The 19,746-nt window shown below is 44.3% G+C and overlaps 1 protein-coding gene across 5 annotated transcripts in view; it reads left to right on the top strand.

The window, feature by feature from the left end:
- Positions 1–19,746, top strand: part of pico (ras-associated and pleckstrin homology domains-containing protein pico) — a 178,680-nt gene that overhangs the window by 135,599 nt on the left and 23,335 nt on the right. The window contains exon 1 of one of the 5 annotated variants that reach the window (XM_071594885.1): positions 16,578–17,802. The exons of the other annotated variants lie outside the window; for them this stretch is intronic. The gene's annotated coding sequence lies outside the window, so the exon portion shown is untranslated. Of the gene's footprint in view, positions 1–16,577; positions 17,803–19,746 lie in introns of those variants that run through there. 5 annotated transcript variants of the gene reach the window in all.

Raw genomic sequence — 19,746 nt, forward strand, 5'->3', positions numbered from 1 at the left:
AATGCACTTGTCGTACTCCTTAATTCTGATAATTTTGTTTCTATCAGACTGAACGAGTCCAGATTATTAAGGTAGCCCCATCAGTTATAATCGGGGGAGCGTTCAAAACTTAGTTTACATTTCATTGGAAGACTGCAAATGATTATGAATGTGAGATATTTCTCAAATAATAATCTTAGAATTTCAGATTTCAGTATCTCATTCTTTTGGCGTTCTTTCAAACCATCAGAGTCAGTATTCTGACATGTGCCTCTCGCTCGCCACCTTTCCTCTTCCTGCAGGGCATGACGAGCACCTTACTATCACGAGTGGACTCTCCGCGCCCTCTTCTGTGGTTTTTCACCAACCGCCCACGCCCACATTGCTAAAGCAGTAATCACTAAGAAGGCCGGGAGTCGTGAAATCTCCAAATCTGGTACCAGAGAAGGAAGAACATATTTAGGCTTCAAACACAGATAAAATTCTTTACAAAAAAACTGGTAAGATGAGCGATGGAAGGGGAAGGGCAATTGTTTTTAGGGGCGGGGTGGACACGAGTTGGCACGGCGGATGGCATTCTTGCGTCATCGCAGTCACAGATTCGCGTCACATTGCCAGTCACTCTGGTAAGCGTTTCGGACGGTGGAAATTCGGTAGCGGACGTGGTGATTGATTTCACTCCTTTCCGCCCTAACGCTGACGTTGGGGTCGTCGCGAGCGGGAGTTTTAACTTACGGAGAAATTGAGGTTTTCCTTCTGATGTCAGCACGCGCATCGTTGTGTTGGCTAATTGTGGTTTCCTTGACATAAAGAGTTCGCCAAGGAGAAATAACCGTATCGGACTGAGCAATTGGAATCCCATGCTAATTTATTTCGGAAATCGTCTTTCATACCGGGGGCGAGATTGAAAAGGCATTTGAAAGAAACCGTGTCAATGCTCGTATCTCGCCGAAGTCTATTTTAAACGTCGACTTCGTTGCTCTCCTCACCATTCCATGCCGTATGTCCATTGTACTTCTTCCATTCCACTCTTCTGGGTTACATCTACATAATACCCCGCAAGCATTTTTAAGGACGTTTGACAGGGGGTGGTAGGTCACCAGCCATACTGCATATATTCCCTCTATTTCCTCATGCACCTGGTACCCCGAAATCAACCAAAAACCTTGTGGAAAGGGGGTGACCGAACACCATTCATGCAACATGCCTACACAAAGAGAACAAGAAAATGCATTAAAAGAGAAGAGGCACACATGCAATTCAGACACTTATTCTACACCTAAATAACACCTTGAAAGCCGCCGCAAGGGTGTGTGGCGGGGGGTGTTAGGTCACCATCCGTAAAAGAGAACAAAACCACATTCAAAATCAACATATTGATGCAAATTACACCCATATTGGCGTATACATTCATACAAAAACCTTTTTAATTTGTACGCATGCAAATACATTTGTATACTATCAACTAACAAGCACATGAACCTTAGAAAGTAGTAAAAATGTATCCAATAACTTACTCACTAGAATTTGAAAAGTAAGAAGGCAAATTTCCATGGATCGGTGAACGAATGTACTTGTTCCAATTTTTTCGTTTTTGAATGACGTCGCTGTCATCAACTCAACGTTCATTTTAACTCGCGGCGTACACTCGGGACCAATTAATTTCCAATGTGACACCTGAAAATTCAAATAAACTGCGCTAAATGTCCCATCAGTAGATGGCCTTAGCCAAGAAGTCATACCCACTGGTGTGCCCACAAATTCAAAAATGTTCAAACTGTAGCAATGAATTCGCTATCTCCATTCGTCTTGTATTTTGTATTTTTTTTAGTTCCCTGCAAGTCACCGCTAGGGTGGGTGGCAGAGGCTGATTACACACCAGGCTAGTTTAGACCCGAACACTTTTTCCTTCTAGTTCGTCCGGACAACTTTATTGTGATCCCTCGTCTTTCGTGGGGAAAATGACATCTTAAATCTATCTGTTCTACACGTAATCTCGCTCATTTTATTGACGTGATCTCACTTACCGTAATACCTCCTCTAAGGGTTGAGATACCTAAAATCTCATCTTCCAAGTTACCTTGACTTGACCAGGATTCAAACTCGGACCTCTCGATCGCCGGCCGAATGCTTTATCCTGTTGCTACTGAGGCGTCCTCGTCCACCGTGACTTCCCATGATTCCGGGATTACGATTACTTTGTGTCATTTTATGTGTGTACATACATGGAGGGCACTTTGAGTGAGTACGCTGTCCGTTGAATGGGACTTTAAGCTGCGGACCCCTTGGCGCCTTTCGTTAAGAATAGGTTAATGCCGACGCCGAGTTTCTCTCTCCCCTTCATCCTTTCCTGTCCATCCCTAATGGTGCATATGACCTTAGCTCTCGGCCCCCTAAATGCTATTAGTATGTTTATTCTTCATGGTACTTTGTTCCGTTACAGTCCTTAGAAATCCATGGCGTGAGAGGACGCTATGGTAGCTTATTCGGCCCAAGTTTTCTGCCTGATATCGAGGGATGTGGGTTCGAATCCGGGTCGAGGCGTTTGATTTTTACCCCGTGACATTTCCGAATTCGTGTTCCGCGCTCAGTTTACCAGGAAGTTCGGATTTCCAGAAAACTCGCGGCTTTGGTATCCCAACGCTGGTGCTGATGTTCAGAGAGGTATTTGGATTGGAATCCGTGACCACTGGTTCATCGGCCCCAAGTTTAGCCAACTTGTCCCACGTCTTTTTCGGCATGGGTTTTACCATGAATGAACGCCACCATACAGGGATCGCGTTTGTACACTCGGAGTGGATGGAGAGGACACTATAACCCTGGAACAAATCCTTCGCGACTGCCCTCTCAAGCCCAATAAATTATGAAATAAAAACCCCTGTGAGCTCGTATGTCAGGACCCTGCCTTCCGGCCCAAAACTTTTGCTTTACACATTTGAGTTCGCCCTTGTATCTTCTCTCTTTTCCGTTTGCACCGCTTGCCTCCCTACTTCCGCTGGGCATTTGGACAGCCCCCACCCCACCGCTAGCCCTCTCCCCCTAGCCACAGTCTCTCTCCTAATACCCCTTTCCTTCCTTCCCCTTCGCTTTAAAAAAAAAGGTCACTATCTCCATTCGCCAAGCCTTTATCCCTCACTCCTCGCTCCCTCTGGGTCGCTTCTTTTTATCATATTATTAATACATCCGGTCTTATCTCGTGACCCACACTCACTTCTCCCTTTCCACGCCCCTTTGCTTCCCTCCCCTATCTATCCCCCTCACCGTCTAGGATCTTCAAATCCCTCTGTGCGCGTACGGTCGCCTCGCTTTGCCGTGGGATGAAACTGTGCGAATGGAAGTGCAATGCTGCCCCCGATCAGTCGTCAAGAATCCGATGACAAAAGTGGTCCTCACTTTTCGTCTCTCTGATTTTCGCTCGTCGGTCCGTTCGCGCGCACGCCAAGTTCGGATCGAACTCAACGATTCATTCTTCCATCCCCGCGAGAAGATTCCCGTTCCGGTCTTTTCAGCGACGCTTTTTGTGAAAGCGAAAACGAATGAACGATATGACATTAATGCAGGTCATACGGTGCTAAATTTCTAACCATAAAGAATAAATATTTTTTTATGAAAAGGTTTCATTCTGGTATATGCCTTCAGCATACCTGTATACTCCTTCAGCATACCTGTATACTCCTTCAGCGCCTTAATGAGTTTGATTTTTTTCTAAACATTATCACGGGTCATGGAATCCAAGGGATTGGTTGGTGAACATTTCTCCAAACTATTCTGTTACTTTTAATATTAATCTTTTTATTTCCTTATATTACCTTTCGTTTCTCGTAATTAAAAGTATTGCTTTACTCCGAAACTCTTCTCCTCTATGTTTCCCTGAGTAAAAACTAAACCTAAGGCCTCGAGTAAACGCATTGTGCCTCTGGTTTTGTCTAATTAGTTTCCTTCTTCTTTTACGTAAACTTCATAGGCTCGTCTCTTTGCCCACTGCGCGCACTACAAGGTCAGTCCCAAAAGTAGTTCGACCTAGTCGATTAAAAAGAATTACTTTGCCAGAATTAATTCATTCGCTCAAAATTCTTCGAATTAGAATTCTGGTGCGTCCACACACCGCTGCCAGGGGGTTTTCTACGCCTCGGACGCCTTCTGGAAGGCTGCGCCCCAGGAGTGCTGCTAAGCTCCCTCGTCACGGCCTGTTTTAACGATTCTACCGAGCTGTGGTGACGTCCTTTCAGCTCGGATTTGAAGCGGGGGAAGAGGAAGAAGTCTGCTGGGGTAACTTTAGGGCTGTAGGATGGCTGAGGCATGGCCGTGCAGCCCTTGGCAGATCTTTGTGTGTTTCCTTTTGTTCGTCAAGGGCGTCTTGAACGTTCGGAGTCTACAACTTCTTCTCTACCCTCCCGAAACAACTTGTGCCACTAAAAACATCCGATATACCCATGGTATTATGACCTCGAGCATGCAATGAGTTTTTTTCCCGGATTCACGCAAATTTTGATGCCGTAACACTGTTCCAATAACCAGTCCATGACAGAGCCTAACGAGGTCACGTTATAGAGGTTTCGCAAACGAACATTCCGCACTCCGAAAATGCTGGAAGCCAACTGTAACCGGCCTTCAGCCTTTCCTGAGACTCCCCTCCCTCGAACCTAGCCAGAGAAATTGCCACCCGTCTATCTGGGGAAAAATAAGTCGTACTACCTTTGGGACAGACATTGTACAAGGTCTATACCAAAACCTGCTTGTGTGTATGTACTTACTTCAGTTTTTGTTCTGTTTAGGTTTCGATTAAAATTCTACCATGCTGATCTATTGCAAAGGAAAATAAATTACCAGCTTTGTGTCGATACGCTTTAGTTGCACTTTCCTTTAACGAATGCGGTTCCGCTAAATCTGGCCCTTGAATGTTTTGTCATTCGAGGCAGGGTTGGAGTGGTGCTCTGTCCACTGCATGGTGAGATTTCGATTTGGATAATTCCTCCGGTGAAGTGCTATACTCCTAAGCTCTTTGATAGATGATATGCTAACTCTGTGATCCCCTCCCTGGACCATTATTTCTTTATTTTATTTCGCATTTCCCTTACAATCATATTAAAAATTTCCACACGCCTTATTGTGCCGACTGTTTACATATTTATACATGTAAGTGACGAGGGTTAGGTCTGAGAAGGGGCTATCTACGAGTAGTCTCAATCATGCCCCAATAGCGATATTTAATGTTATTACTTTATTACTTGCACAACTCGATAATCACCCACTAACCTACGTGAAATAAGTAAATGGTGTCAACAGTCTTATCCCTCTCGCAGCATTTGCCAAGACGTAAAAAAAAATGTTTTTATTACGAAAGGAAAGTAGCCTGAGGAAAATGAAAGTGGCTGAGGTAGTTCTCGGAACATGATGAAGGCGGATGAGAATACGTTGGAGTGAGGATAGAATAGGAAGAAGCGGTTTAGCGACCTCGCGATTGAAAAGCCACTTCAATCGATTGAGCACGAGTCCCGTCAATCAAATTTCCGGTTGAGATGTTGTTTTTTGTTCAGCAGTTTGACCCCTTGCACGATTCTGCGTTGTGTGAACTTAAAGTATATCGGATTGTGTGAATTAAATTATTTAAGCTTCGTTATGCTGATGAATTTTCACTGCATCTTCAGTTTCTCTTTGAATTTTAGAATTTTTATGCATGCATCACCTGCCAAATGATGGATTAGAGTTGATATCAAATGTGTATTCAGAAAAGGCATGTCGAATTCAATTTCTGTGTGAATGTTCAATGTTCGGATTAATAAAAAAAACTGATGAAAACATTTTAAACCTGCCCATCTTCCTTCCCTGCGCTTTCAGTTATTAATTTTTGATCCTCCCAGTTTCGCAATGGTTTATTAATTTCGTGTGCGGTATTTGATAATGATTGATTTATGTTGTTATTTTATGAATAATTGGCAAGTTTTTGTTGGCATTTTGAGTGTGCATTGAATGAAAAAGTAATTTTATGCTGTGGAATGGTGGATGTCGTTACGTAATGGAATTCATTCATGAGGCGTAGGAAAGAAAAACATTGCAATTCCACCCTAATCTCTATGCTGGGCCATACTTTTTCAAATAACGTTTCAAGCAAGTTTTCAAGTTTGCGTTACTAATGAGTATTTTTAAGTCGTTTCATTTCACGTTTTGGGGTAAAACGCTGCAAGAATTTTAGTTCGAAATGAATTGAGGTAACGAATAGGGCGAAATTATGGAACATGATGAAGGGCACGTGCAAGACTATTTACTACCGTTTCAGCCGTAAAAAGGTGGTGCTTAAAGACAATTGTTTTTGCGAAAAAGAAGGAGTTGACTTACTGTTGGGTAGTAGTAGTTTTGAGGGGAGGCGACCGACCGCTAAGGTCATTTGCGCCATAGGGGATGGACAGGAAAGGATGAAGGGTGGAGAGAAACCCGGCGTAGGCATTAGCCTAATCTTTACGAAAGGCGCCAAGGGGTCCGCAGTTTAACGTCCCATCCGACGGACGGCGTACTCACTCAAAGGCCATCCACAAAGCACCTCAAACAGGGATTGAGATACCTCTGACAAATATTCAACACCGCCGGGATTTGAACCGGAGCCCTCAGGGTGGGAAGCCAGTACGATAGCCCCCGCACCATCTCGATCCCCGACTGACTGTTATCCTTAAGATTTGCACGATCCCTGTCTTGCCTTCGAAACGCGACATTTAAACGGGGTATCGAGATTCGGTGTTCGAGATCGGTGAAGTCGCAGCGAATGTACTTTTTCATTTTCTAATCTCAGTTTGGGAAAACGGGGTAAATACGTGTGTGTGTGTGTCCTGTGCCCTTTTAAGTCTTAAAGGCCACGTTGCGGATTATATCGAGGTATGGATTTTCGATTCGATGACATTCATCTTCACTCCGTTGTTGAAACGACTTTGGTGAGGAGGAGGCCTTTCAGATTCGACGCGTGAATCCGAATTTCACCACCCTCGTAAAATATTCCCACTCCCCTGAGGAGCGCTCATTATACGAAATCATTCGCGTTCGCTCCAAAAGGAACGACGATCTTATTCACTTTTTTCACTCGATTGGCAAATTTTACCGAGTTTTATGGCATTAGGAATGAATAAAGGTGTTTGGGCGAAATTGTTCGGGTAAAATTATTCTGGTGTGTATTCACCCCCTGCCACACACTCCAGCGGTGGCTTTCAGGGTATATGTAAATAATAAAAAAATAACCTTTCCAGCTATACTCGAAGAAAAAATGTTACTAATGTAGACTTGATCGAGCTTTTGTGTTCTCTTACCCTGTTGAAACTCGACTTGTTTAAAACAATATTTTTTTCCATAAATTTTAACAAAGCTAATTATTCTTAATAATTCCAAGAAGTGAGATGCAGTCAGCACAGTGTGTATTATATTGATCCTGCTCTGGCGTGTTAATGAATTTAATGTCTCTTTATCTTCGCTGGATGCCCGAACCGATCCGCCATTTTTAGCACGTCACTGTTAAAGTCTTCTCGACCCCAGTAACTCCAAGGAAAGCCTTCATTGCGCCAAGGCAACGCCCTTTACGAAGAGAAATGGCGTGCGGAAAACGGCGAGTTAATCCTGTACTAAGGATTTGGGAGCGAAATGAACGTCATGTTCAATTTTCGGAACTCATTTTTTCGCAGTCTCCTGAATTTTCTACATAATGAGGGAGGGTCAGAGTTGCAAGTTCTCGTTAGATGATACGAAAATGTACCCTATTGCCATCATCATGAGTTGAATCACAGAAGTTAAAATTAAAAAGAAAATGAAGGGAGCCTAAACGATTTGTGCGTGAAGTTATATTAATTGCGATATTCAGAGTCGTCATGTTTTGTCGTGTTTTTTACTCGCTAAAGATACTTTTTATGAACTTTCCCGTAACCCTAACGCGATACACATTTCTCCGTGAATGGGAAAGAAATGACAGCACATAGTAATTTATTGAATTCCAGTCATTGCCATGGCTGGACGATAGCAACTTTGTTTTTAGACTTTAATCATACAATTGGCGTGGTACCCCGTTGGTTAAAGCACTGGGCACCTGAGGTACAATTCCGTTTGTCGTCTCCGAGAACTCTCAGCTACCCTCAGCTGCGTTATATTGTTTCTAGTGTCAGATCTTCCACGGAAACCACAAGGGACACAGAGAAAGGAACTCAATCCCCCTTCCCCGAAGTGTGATTGTCAATCGCCTGTGAATTTAGCATTAGGAAGGCTCTAGCTGTAGACTATAAAAGCAGCTTTCGGGTTGATTATTTTGTTTTTTTTTTCAATCATATAATAGCAAACACGCTAGCTGGACTTCATGATATTTATATCTAGAAAAATGGTGTATAGGCGAAAGGATTTCGCAGGGAAATACTTTTCCGGGAAATATCGTTCTCGGGAATTCTTTCCCAAAATAAATATTCTAGGGAAAATGGTGATACGAAATTCCAGCGAATTACGCGAAATATTTCTAGGGAATTTCACTGCCAGGTGTTTTTGTGTCTAAACTAGTTTTTCTGTGTAATAGATCCATGTCGGACTTCTGTTGCTAAAAAAATCTCGCTTTTTATAAGCTCAGGGATAGCGTGATAATTAGGTATCACAAAAGATTCTAACAACTACGCCTACGACTGTGAACACCAGTTTCTTGTATCGGTCATAGTAGACAATCTATCAGTCCCATCAAACTATCAGACGATAGTAGTACGCTGAAAATTACAATTTATCAGATGAAGATGGAATTCTTACTTATGTGCTTCAGATTTCTTAACCAAGGCAATGTCAGTTCAGGGGAAGCGCCGAAGAGGCTTCTTCCTTATCGGCTTTGATATCCGCGAAATTCATCCGTGGATTGTGTTGACTTCCGGTTGTTTAAAATGACGGATCACGATGAGTAGTGCGCCACGTTGGGGAGAAAAAAAAAGGCGAACGAAGGAATATTTCCATCACATAATATTTACTCTGTCGGCTCAACATTATGAGGGTGGCGGTAGCAGAGGGGATAGAAGAACTCTTTCGAAGAGAGGAAAAGGTTGGTTCCTCCCCCTTCCCCAAACGTGGTACTTGGGAAATTTCCACAACAGGAGATTGGGAATTGATTTCTCGGAAAAATGAAAAAAGGTAAGAATATGTAACTTCCGTTTATTCTTCGTCGCTTCCTTCCATTCTCGGGCCGGTCGCCTCCATCTCACTCCCCTGGTCGAACGAACTGAACAGCAGCGCGATAAGTCACCGCGATCGCTCAGGGCGGGCGAAAGTCGCTCGCCGCCCCCTCCCTCCATCCCGCCGCGGCCACGTCATCATCCGGTTGCCGCTGTGACGTCGACGAGCCTAGATTTTTCACTCGTAGTAAGTTCTCTTGGAAGGTGGCTGACTCATCGCCAGCAGAGCGGAAAGAGTTCGTGCCTTTCATTTCTATTACGCGGCGAGAAATCCATGTTTGTGGAGAAGCGTAATAATGTTTCGACTGGGTTTGGGCGGATTCCATTCGTTTACCTCGCCCTCAATAGTCAGCTGTTTCCATGGAAATGCGGAAGTATTCAGAAAACAAGAGTCAGACTCATCGTTTGGTTACATACATACATCTAGTGTGTGGGTCGCGGTTGTCCAGGGGTAGAGCGTTGGACTACTGGTTCGATTCCCGGACCCAGCCGGGACCCGGGTTCGATTCCCGGACAATCCTCTCTAGGCACCTGCTGCTTCACCTAAGCTAGGTGATTTTTCCGGTACCAGATCTTCCTGAGAAATCATAACCTGTTCAGGGAAAGGAGCTGGCCCCCATAACCAGATGTGTGAATTTCAAACGCCGTCGGTCTTAATACTGGGTGAACTCTACCATCAACTACCAAACCTTCGGGTTGATTACTGAGTTTATGGTCTTTTTAAATATGTATACATATACAAGTGCTTTAAAAAGCCTAATGGTCTCCTCATAAAATATCCCAGGTGGGTTACGTCTCGTACACCTACATAATACCCCAGATTAATCAATGAAGTTGGATCGCGTGCATCGTAGAGGAGCTAGATTTGTAAAACGTTGTTATGGTAATCTTAGTAGCGTATCCAATATATTAGAGCAGCTAAGTTGGGAATCAGTCACGGAGCGAAGGTTAAATTACAGATAGAGGCTCTTGCATAAATTGGAAAGACGTTCTTTTCGCGGTGATGTTGAAAATGAATTATTATTACGATCGCGCTCTGGTAGAAGAGATCATGCCAGTAAAATTCAGAGATCAAGTGTAAAACAGATGGATTTAAGATGTCATTTACTCCACAAACGATAAGGGATCAGAGTAACATTGTCCGACCGCGGTAGGGTTATTATCAAGTCAAAATTAGCCCGGTGCGTATTCACCCCTGCCACACACCCTAGCGATGGGTGGTAGAGTACTAAAATAAATAAAAAATACCCTGCAAGGGCATTTGGCTGGGGGTGTTGGGTCGGTCAACAGCCATGCATGCGCGATCCCAATCATAGAACTTCTTGAAGTTTGATATATAGTAAATTGTGCATCTTTGTTTGTTTGTCGTTAAAATCTGCGAAAAGTGAGTGTGTTATCGAGCTCTGAAACCTCTAAATCCATCGCTAAAGATCAAAAAGAAATGCTTAATGATACGTCGACTGTTTTTTTTATTCATGTACGAATAAATTATTTGATATAGCTATTCATTTTCCCTGTTGACTAATTTTCTATCCTTGACTTAATTATGCTGATAGATGACCACCTATACGTTATTTGTTGGTTTCGGATTGCAAGGCACTGGCCCCCCATCATGATATTCGTCACGTAAATTGCCGAAGGAAAAAAAATAAATCACGCAGTCGTGTCAAGTGAGCCACACAGATTTATTTTTCCGGTGTGATTTTTTACGAAAATTTAATTCGCAGAATGGCGCTAGATGGCTTCAGTTGTTTTTGGTTTACCGTCAGTTAACTAGAGTGCATTGGTCATAACGCACGGTCCGAACTTTTTGCGGAACATTTGGTTTTAGACTCATGTGTTTAGTTTTAGAATTTTTCTTTTGATTCCGCGATTTAAATAAAGTAACCGCTGGTTGAATCGGTGAGAAATCACGAATGATTCTACGTCCAACGTCGCATGGACTAGTGTGACCAGCACAAGGGACGAGAAGGAGGCCAGGAGGGGAATAACGGGAAATTTGAAGACGAGTGGTATCATTGGAGATGACTGGGGCGATTCCGTCGTCACTTGACGCCGGAATTATGTGCATTTAATGCAATTGCAAGAGCGAGAAGTTGCTTCTCGACTTGTTTTCGTCGTTTAGCCCTGGTAAACTGTTGTTTTTCCACCAACCTTCGGTTCATTCGCTGCCATGGCAACCGACGGTGTTCTCGTTACGCCGGCAGATGCAGCGCTTTTTCGATGGAGACAGTGGCGGAGCCCGGATACCCAACCTTGGTGTTTCGGGTGGCACGAAGCCTCGAACCGACGTCCCACTCCATGGCGAGCGACGGGTTCCAACGGCTGGAATCGATAAGACCGTTCCAGTTACCCGATTATCCGAGTGAGATACCCCATGGCTCCATTCCATAACGCCGCAGGGAAATACATACGAGAGTATATATACATTTTATGTAACGTATAGCGCCCACTTTACCGACGCCGCTACTCTGAAGTAAAAAGTCCTTGACGGGAGTTTCTCTTCCTGCCTTTCTCACGTTCGGTTTTTTCTGTCTTTCTCTCTCTCTCTACTGGTATTCACTGCTCGTCGGCTCTTTGCTGGGCCTTTTCCATATATGGCAAGGCCTTCTCGAGATTAACGGAGTCTCCGCAAGCCAAAAATTAAATCGACCCAAAGAAATACGTATCACACTTTAGCGGTCGGAATTGGAGCTCGCCCCTGGTGCACGCACATATTTGATCATGGTGTATCATTAGTGGCAGTTCATTTTATGCTTTCGAAACGGCAAGACGCACAAATAAAAAAACATGGGTGACGCTCGTTGTCCCGTCTCGCCATGTCGGGCGGACTTCACCATGCACGGTCATTTAGTAATTAATGGCTACTTAAACGAAAATGCCTCCCATCGGCCGCCTTTGCCTATTTCTGCGAAATCGTCCGAAGAATGTGGAACGGTCTCCACCGCTTTCAGATTTTCCTCTGGATGAAACAGAAAAATCACCAGATGTCATAATCAACTGTTGTGAAACGATCGTAGCGGAAAGGCAAATCAAAACATATGTATAAGTGAACAAAGTGTTAATTCGATGTCGGGGAGTTTTTTTTTACTGAAAGACGGCGCGGGAAAGCCAAGTTGATAATCGAGCGCATGCCATGATGTTGGAATCAGGAGTACATTTAAGCTTATTTACCTTCGTAATTGAAAGTGATTTCCTCAATTGTGCGGGGCTAGGCGAACCAAAACGTTCATTCGTTCGAACCAAAACGGTATTACCCATCCTTATTGGTCCCGCTTTTACTCCGATTTTGGAAGACAGGTCAAGTCAATCTTGAAAAGAGACCAGAATTGTCGCTCCTCGTCCTTTTACTACGCCTCCATCCGTTAAGGGCATCCAATCAAATTCAAATGCCACACTGACCGGCTCCATTTCCTTTACGACAGTCGAAATTTATGATGATGTTCGATGTCATCAAAAATTTTTACGCTTCTGCGATCAATTGGATCGAGTCATGAATATTTTTAGAGCAACCCCCATCTCCTTTCTCTTCCCGCTAATGCATTCTTGCCTGGGCTGGAATGTCATTAAGCTCTCATTTTTGGAATTGACATTGACGAGAGATCGGGTGCGTGGGACTGGCCTTCGAATCGAACGGGAAGTCATAATCGAGCGAGAGATGAAACAGTCGAGTGAGTATTGAGCGATGACTAACCCAGCTAACCAGGGAATATCTCCTCATTGGGAAGAGGTGATGTCCCCCCTCCACTTTGTGAAAATTTAATCTCTCGTGAGGAGAAAAAAAATTCGTTCCATTCCATTGTGAAGTGGGTGAAAACGCGGCTGTGTGGCGGTAGCCATACTCAAAAATGGTATTTCATCCACCGTGCTTTGAAAAATTTTCCAGTCGATAGAATCCTTATTTGCGTAAGGAAAACGCAAAACACATTTGCGAACTTTTTTCTGTATTTCCGGGTTCCGCATCAATAGTTGGAGGATTATTTTCTGATGCCTATCCCGACTGTAATCCAAATCCGAACATGCGTTGGGGTAAGAAGTACTTCCCACGCCCTGGTGTTCATAATAATTGGCGACGAAAGAAGCAACAATGTTGATGAGCTGGCCGTCATGATGGTAATACGAAATTAGACATGTTACGATAGTCATTCCTGCCCTGCTGGTAATATTTCCATGGCCGTAAGCGGAAATCTTAGGAACCCGTCATGATTTCCAACCCATGGAATATGGAAACAAATGGAAATAGGCACAAACGATTTTCATGTCCATTCCATGTCTTTAACCTCTAGAAATTCCCTCCTGAATACCCTCTCGGAACTACCCGTGGAACATGAGCGATCATCTTGGCAGATATATACGGTTAACGTACTGAAGGGTATAGAATTAATGGCTAGATCACGATCTCCCATGTAACCCATCGTCATGAAATGATACGTCGTAACTTTTAAATGTTATCTTTCCCTAGTTAGGCCTCAGTTAGAATATGCTGATAGCGTATGGGATTCTTATGAAGTTGGATTTATTACCGAATCGGATAACTTGCAGCGGAGAGGAGCTATATTTGTAAAATTTTGTTATGATAAACTTATTAGCGTATTTAAAATATCAGAACAGCTAGGCTGGGAATCACTCACGGAGCGAAAGTTAAATTACAGATAAAATAACTCTTACTTGAAGTGGAAGGATGTCTCTTTAGCAATGATGTTGAAAATTTTTATTATTATCCCGATCGCATTACGGTAGTCAAGATCATGTGAATAAAATTAGACAAATTTAGTGTAGAACAGATAGATTTTAGGTCCATTGCATATTTTGTGAACTAAATAACCAGTAATGTGTTCGCAAACCTACGTTCACATATTTTTCTAGTTAATTTAAGCATCTTTTTTAAAGTTGCATTTTAACGTTTCCATGCAAGATTATGGTGCCAATAAAAGCCGGAATAGCGTTGATTCATCTAGCTAGTAAATTCCCTGGAATGGTTTCCTAAAATATTGAATAATGGTTTTTAAACTGAGGTAAATAGTTCTGAATCCTACCTAACCTCCACTCTATTCTGTTTTGGGATTTTCGAGAGCCCGCCCCTCATCTCACCCCAACATTCTCCACGACAATCATCGCATCCGACCCGTCAATCTAGCAGTTTTTGGCGTCGCGGTAGTGTTGCCGGGCGGGAGGACATTTCGTTGGAGAGAATATATTTAATTCCTTCATTGAAGCATAGCATCTCCGCACAGCAATTAAGAGACGCACCAATGACCCAGAGGAAAGAGGACGTGGACTTTATCGCTGTCCTCGTTTGGAGCACGTTTGGGCGACAAATTTAGATAAAGTGACGTTTTCGATGGAGAGCATATGGCTTCATTAAAAGAGGGCGGTTTTCTGGGAACGAGAAAAAAAATAATTCCTGGTACCCATGTACGAGCCGAATAAAAGGATTCCCGTTATTTATATACAATCTTGTTTAAGGCTGGTGTTTGAAGGGCATGCTTGTGCCGAACGAATACGAACAACGCGGTGAAAAGTCGTCAAGTCGGTGGAATCTCTGCTTCAAGGAGGCTTGATTTAAATTTCATTTTTTTTTGAGAATTTCAATGGAGCAGGGAAAGAATAAGCAAACCCTCAGCGGAGCAGGCGAACGCGAGTTTGCCTTCACTTTCACTTTTGGTTGCATTCTTTTCTCTTTTCCTACTCGCGATTGAAGTTCTCTGGGTTTTATCTTTTTCACGAGCCCCTGGACCAGTCATGTTGGAAAATTTTCTTCCGCGGGCATTAAAAAAAAGGAGAATTCTGGGGGAGCAAAATATAATCTTTGATTAGATCAAGATTTAGGGAAGTTTCAGTTCTCGAGATTTTAAAATGGCCACGTCATGCCTAAATCAGATATGTTTTAGTATATTCGCGGGTCCCTCAATGTAATTACCACAGAGTGGCATTGCCAGATATTGTGGGCGTGACCTATCCCGACCTTTAGGTGGGATATAATACGAGTAAATACTTTAAAACATGGGAAGGTAGGGGGCGCGATTAAAAATTTTGTTGGGGGTTTCAAAATTAACTTAAGTCCCTGGCGTGATTTGGTTGAATTAGAAATCATTAATGGTTGAAATAATTTCAATTTATTTCTTAGATTGAACGAATCCTTCAACTCGTGGAGTATTACAATTATTTCACCAATTAATCCCCTCAACCCGTTGTTAACTCCGCCACTCTGCCAAAGTTCAAGAAACTGCGGGAGATGCCGCGACAGCAACTTTTAACGGAGGAGTCATTCGCTAAATGTGCATTACAACTCACCGATTTCAGATGGTAAAAATCAGTCTCCTTGACCGGGATTCGAACCAGGATCTCCCGGATCATTTAGCGGATGACTCCGTTAAAAGTTACAGTCGTGGCATCTCCCGCAGTTTCTTGGAATTTGTCAAAGGCAAAACACCCCTAGTGTTTAAAGTTAGCTTTAACGTCGTGGAGTGTGGCCCATCGCGTACGACTACGAATGCTTGTGGCTTTGTATGCACGGTATTTCGTCACATGTTGTTTCTTTAAAGCCCCTAAAATGTCGGATTTTAACTGACTAAAGCACTCGGACATCGAGGGATCAGGGTTCTAATCCCGGTCAAGGCGAATGATTTTTACACTCTGAATTTGTTGCATTGTTCTGCCCAAGTTTTCGGGACCCGATCCCACGGAGAGCTGTTTCCATGGACACAATTGTCACCCCAATTTCCAATGTCCCATGTGAATTTCGAAGGTACTAGATTAAATATAAGTTTGGTTGAATAATTAAATTCACGTAAATCATTTCAATGCTTCAATTTTACTCCTACGCGGCAAGGATGCGTTTTTGTGCCGCAAGAGCGCCGGTGCGCGGGAGAGCCTCATTTGTTTTCCGTGAGCGACCAAGAAAAGTGCATCTCGCGAGACCTTGCCGCGCGTCTCGTTCTTGCAATTTCACTCCGCTTCCCTTTCACCATCTCCCACTCCTCCCTAGGCGACTCACCCTTTCACCCCCACCCCCCGCCCCTTCATTCAAAAACCCTTTAAAAAAATAAGTATCCCCGGAGGGGCTCGTCTTCTCCCGTGACGTACGCTGCACAGACTCCTCGGCCGCCGAGCGCAGCCCTCTCCCCCACCCGCACTCCCCCTTCTCAGAACAGTCCGTCATCCTCTCCCTCCCTCCCCCGCTCGGGCCCCCTCCGCCCATTCCTCTTTCAATTCCCCTCTTCTTCTCTTCCCCTCTGCCGTGGCCTCTCCCTCCCCTCCAGAGCACCTCCTCTCCGTCTCGCACCCACCCTACTCACCCGTCCCTTCCCGCGAGGCAACCCTCCTCCTCCTCCCCCGCCCGCCTTTCCCCCGGCCGACCCGTCATGCATGCCACCTCCAGTGTACGGCGTCTGTTCAACTGTTTCATTCGCTTAGGGAAGATCGCTCAGTTCGTATCGGACCCGTGCTCTTGCTAGGGACCGACAGGACTTGTCTGAAGGGTAGGAAAGTTGGTGAACGCCGCAACGAAGGATATTCATCACCGCTGCTGTTGTTGTTGATGTTACGTGCGTTACGCCCGCGGAAATATCTCGTTTTTTCAATAAGCCAGTGATCTCTCCGCTTGTGGTCTTGTGTAATCCTTGTTTCAAAAGTCGTTCACATTGTGTTGACCTGTGTTCGTCGTTTCCCCGTGCCAATTAATCTTATTTCGCCTTGTCCTCGCCCCTCCGCTATCGTCAACATCGTACGTCGCCCTCACCTTACGGTGCCGTGTTCTCATTCTGGTCTGCCTGCCACCCATTGAATATTCCCGTCGAAGTGACGTGGTGTTTCCAAGTGCTCCCGAGGTGTAATTCCTGCCTTCATTCGGGTGCTCTGGTTTCTTCGACCCGAGAAGATCCCGTGCGTCGGCTTCTCGAGGGAGCCCTCTGTGATCTTTTCGGCGGTGGCGACCGAGTCACCGCACTGTGACCGGCGTTGGCCGACGTGCTTCGCTTCCCCCCAAGACGACCCGAGGGAAGAAGGGCCTCTTTCTCTCTCCCTCCCTCAACGCTCGGCTCCCGCCCGCCTTCCCGATCACCACGGCCGGCCCCCCACCCTTCGGCGTCGACGGCACTTCCGCCAGACTTCTGGTGCGGCGTTCGGCGAACTGTAATATCTAGCCCCTCACCCTCCGCCCTTTTCCTTTCTCCATGAGGTCATCTTCGTCTTGCCGCACGGCGCTTTCAGGGAATATGGTCTCCTCTGGAACGCACCGCGTTTATTTGTATTAGTGCTAGTGCGGTACAATTGGGTGTGCATCTTCCATTCTCCCCCTCTCTCTTTCTCCCACCCCCTACCAATCCACCCCGATCCGTCTTTTCTGTGAGGACCTCCCGCCGATTGTCTTCCCAGAGGGTGACGGAATGCTTTTCGAGTGTCAGTGATTGTCAGCCTTGTTATAGCGTGTGTGTCTGTGTTTCCCCCTCAGCGTGAGGCTGTGGGCAATGGGGCTGCCATTGTGTGTGCGCGTGTGTCATCATTGAATGTTGACCGTCCTGCTCTCGTGACTCCGCTCGGCAAGAGACTGCATTCCTGCTCGAACACCTCCGTCCGCCTTCCATCTGAGCTCTCTGGCTGCTGTTGAGAATTCCTTCTCGCTCGATCGGAAAGGATAACTCCTTCGAGTTTTGGAGTAAGTTTGATTTTTGATCTCGAATATGTGCCATCTTGTCTTTTCGATTGACGCGTAGTTAAACCGAACGAAAAGCAAAAATACGAACCCTAATTTTTATTGATGTCGGTCGTGTTTCAGATTCGGAACATCAACACATTAAATGCTGATGCTCTTTATCCAGTGTAGCCTCTATGTTGTGCCAAACCGTTGGAAGTCTGGGGGAAATTCTCATCTTAAGTGTTTTAGAAAATATGACCCATCGTAAGTGCCGTTGCTTCCAAACTCGACCGTGAAGGTAGCCTATATTCTATTCCTGAGCGAGTAGTTTAAATCTACGTAAATTGTCGGCTCGACTGAAGCGATTCGGATTAGAGTACATGTCATAATTCGTATTCGGATGAAATGAACTCGACGTGAATACACGATATGGATGCATTCAGGTGGTACATGTTTCGGCGTTTTAAAATGCTTATTCATGTGGTGGCACGATTAGGATTTTTATACCACCATGAGTGGTTGATATTTATGGGAGAACGAAAAATCACATGGCGTCAAAGATTCAGAAGGAATTTATCCATTTCTTTCGTTTGCCTCCGACCAAAGTAGTGCGCTGAAAGTAAAACATTAATTGAGAGAAAAGGCTAAGTTCCGTCGCTGCGGGGCTGAAACTCGTGTTAGTGCTGAAGATTTGTCGTGCCATCTCTCGTTGCACCCAGGTGGTTGTGGAGTATTTGGGCTATTACGGCCGTGTGTACAATATCGATAGGTGAATGTCATCTTTGAAAACTTCTGAAGTGCGTGGATGCATGCGAAAACTTTTATCTATTTTGAAACTTTAAGAAATGACGCTCAACTGGTCTCTGCCCGGACGATACAAAATCCAGTTGACACAAGAATTCCATAATGCTATTGTTATTCACACGAGTTAACGTCCACCCAAGTCCCCAAATCATGCCCTTTTTATTCCTCGTTGTTTTCAGTCTTGATTTTTTCAGTGTTGTAGCCAAGATTTCAACCGTGGGTGGAGAAGAGCGTGAAAACGTCCCAAATGAGTCGAAAGAAGAAAAGGATAAAAAATGTCGATTGCTTTTTGTCGCGGTGTTTTCATGGACGTCCGTCATTTTAATATGATGAAAAATAACCCTTTCGAATGAACAAATCAAAGAGAATTTGCTTCTGGGGAGGTATTTAGACCTTGGGCATCTCCTTCCTTTTGGAGAGGAGAAGGAAAGAGGAAAGGGAAGGAAAAAAAAACTTTTCACGGCTTTTTTTTTGATAAGTGTGGAAATAATATTTCCTGTCGTGTTGGTATTTTCCGTTGACGTTTTATGTCCGTTTGGTTAGGTCGGCGAGATTAATCCCTCCTCGAGTGAAGCATTCCTTTAAAGAAGAAGAGATCATTCCGAGCGCAGTACCGTGGGGCATCGGCGAAGACCCCCGGCGGGGTTATTTTTTTTATCTCCTAGGATCCTGCAGTTGCGACAATCGTCGGAATGCGTTTTTTTATTGCTTCTGAGGTTGTTTAACATGTAATCAAGGCAGCTCCTTGGCACATTGCCAGTGGTAGGTTATCGTCATGTTTCGCAAGTCTGGCGCGAGCATGGAAATGAATTTAATGACTAGCCTGTTTTGTTACTTTCTGTGAGAAGGTAATTAGGCATATGTTTTTGTCGTCACGTGAATAACGGTTACAAGTTACGGTGTTGAATATTGGTGTCATACCTAGAAAATATTAGCGAAGATAAAAAACTATTATCTCTTGGTTCTACCGAAGTTTTATGGACAGAAGTGAATACTGAAAGTTAACCTTAACGATTCTTCATAAATTTTGAGCACCTCGATCCTGTTTCAATCTATCTCATTAGCATTTAGTGGAAATTCTTCATTTTTTTTAAATTTACGACAAGATGACGACGCATAACTCGCGTTGATATCCCACGTTGAATCGTTTTGAATATTAGT

This window comes from Hetaerina americana, unplaced genomic scaffold (assembly GCF_022747635.1).
Source record: "Hetaerina americana unplaced genomic scaffold, ioHetAmer1.1.p SCAF_7, whole genome shotgun sequence".
NCBI lineage: Eukaryota > Metazoa > Arthropoda > Insecta > Odonata > Calopterygidae > Hetaerina > Hetaerina americana.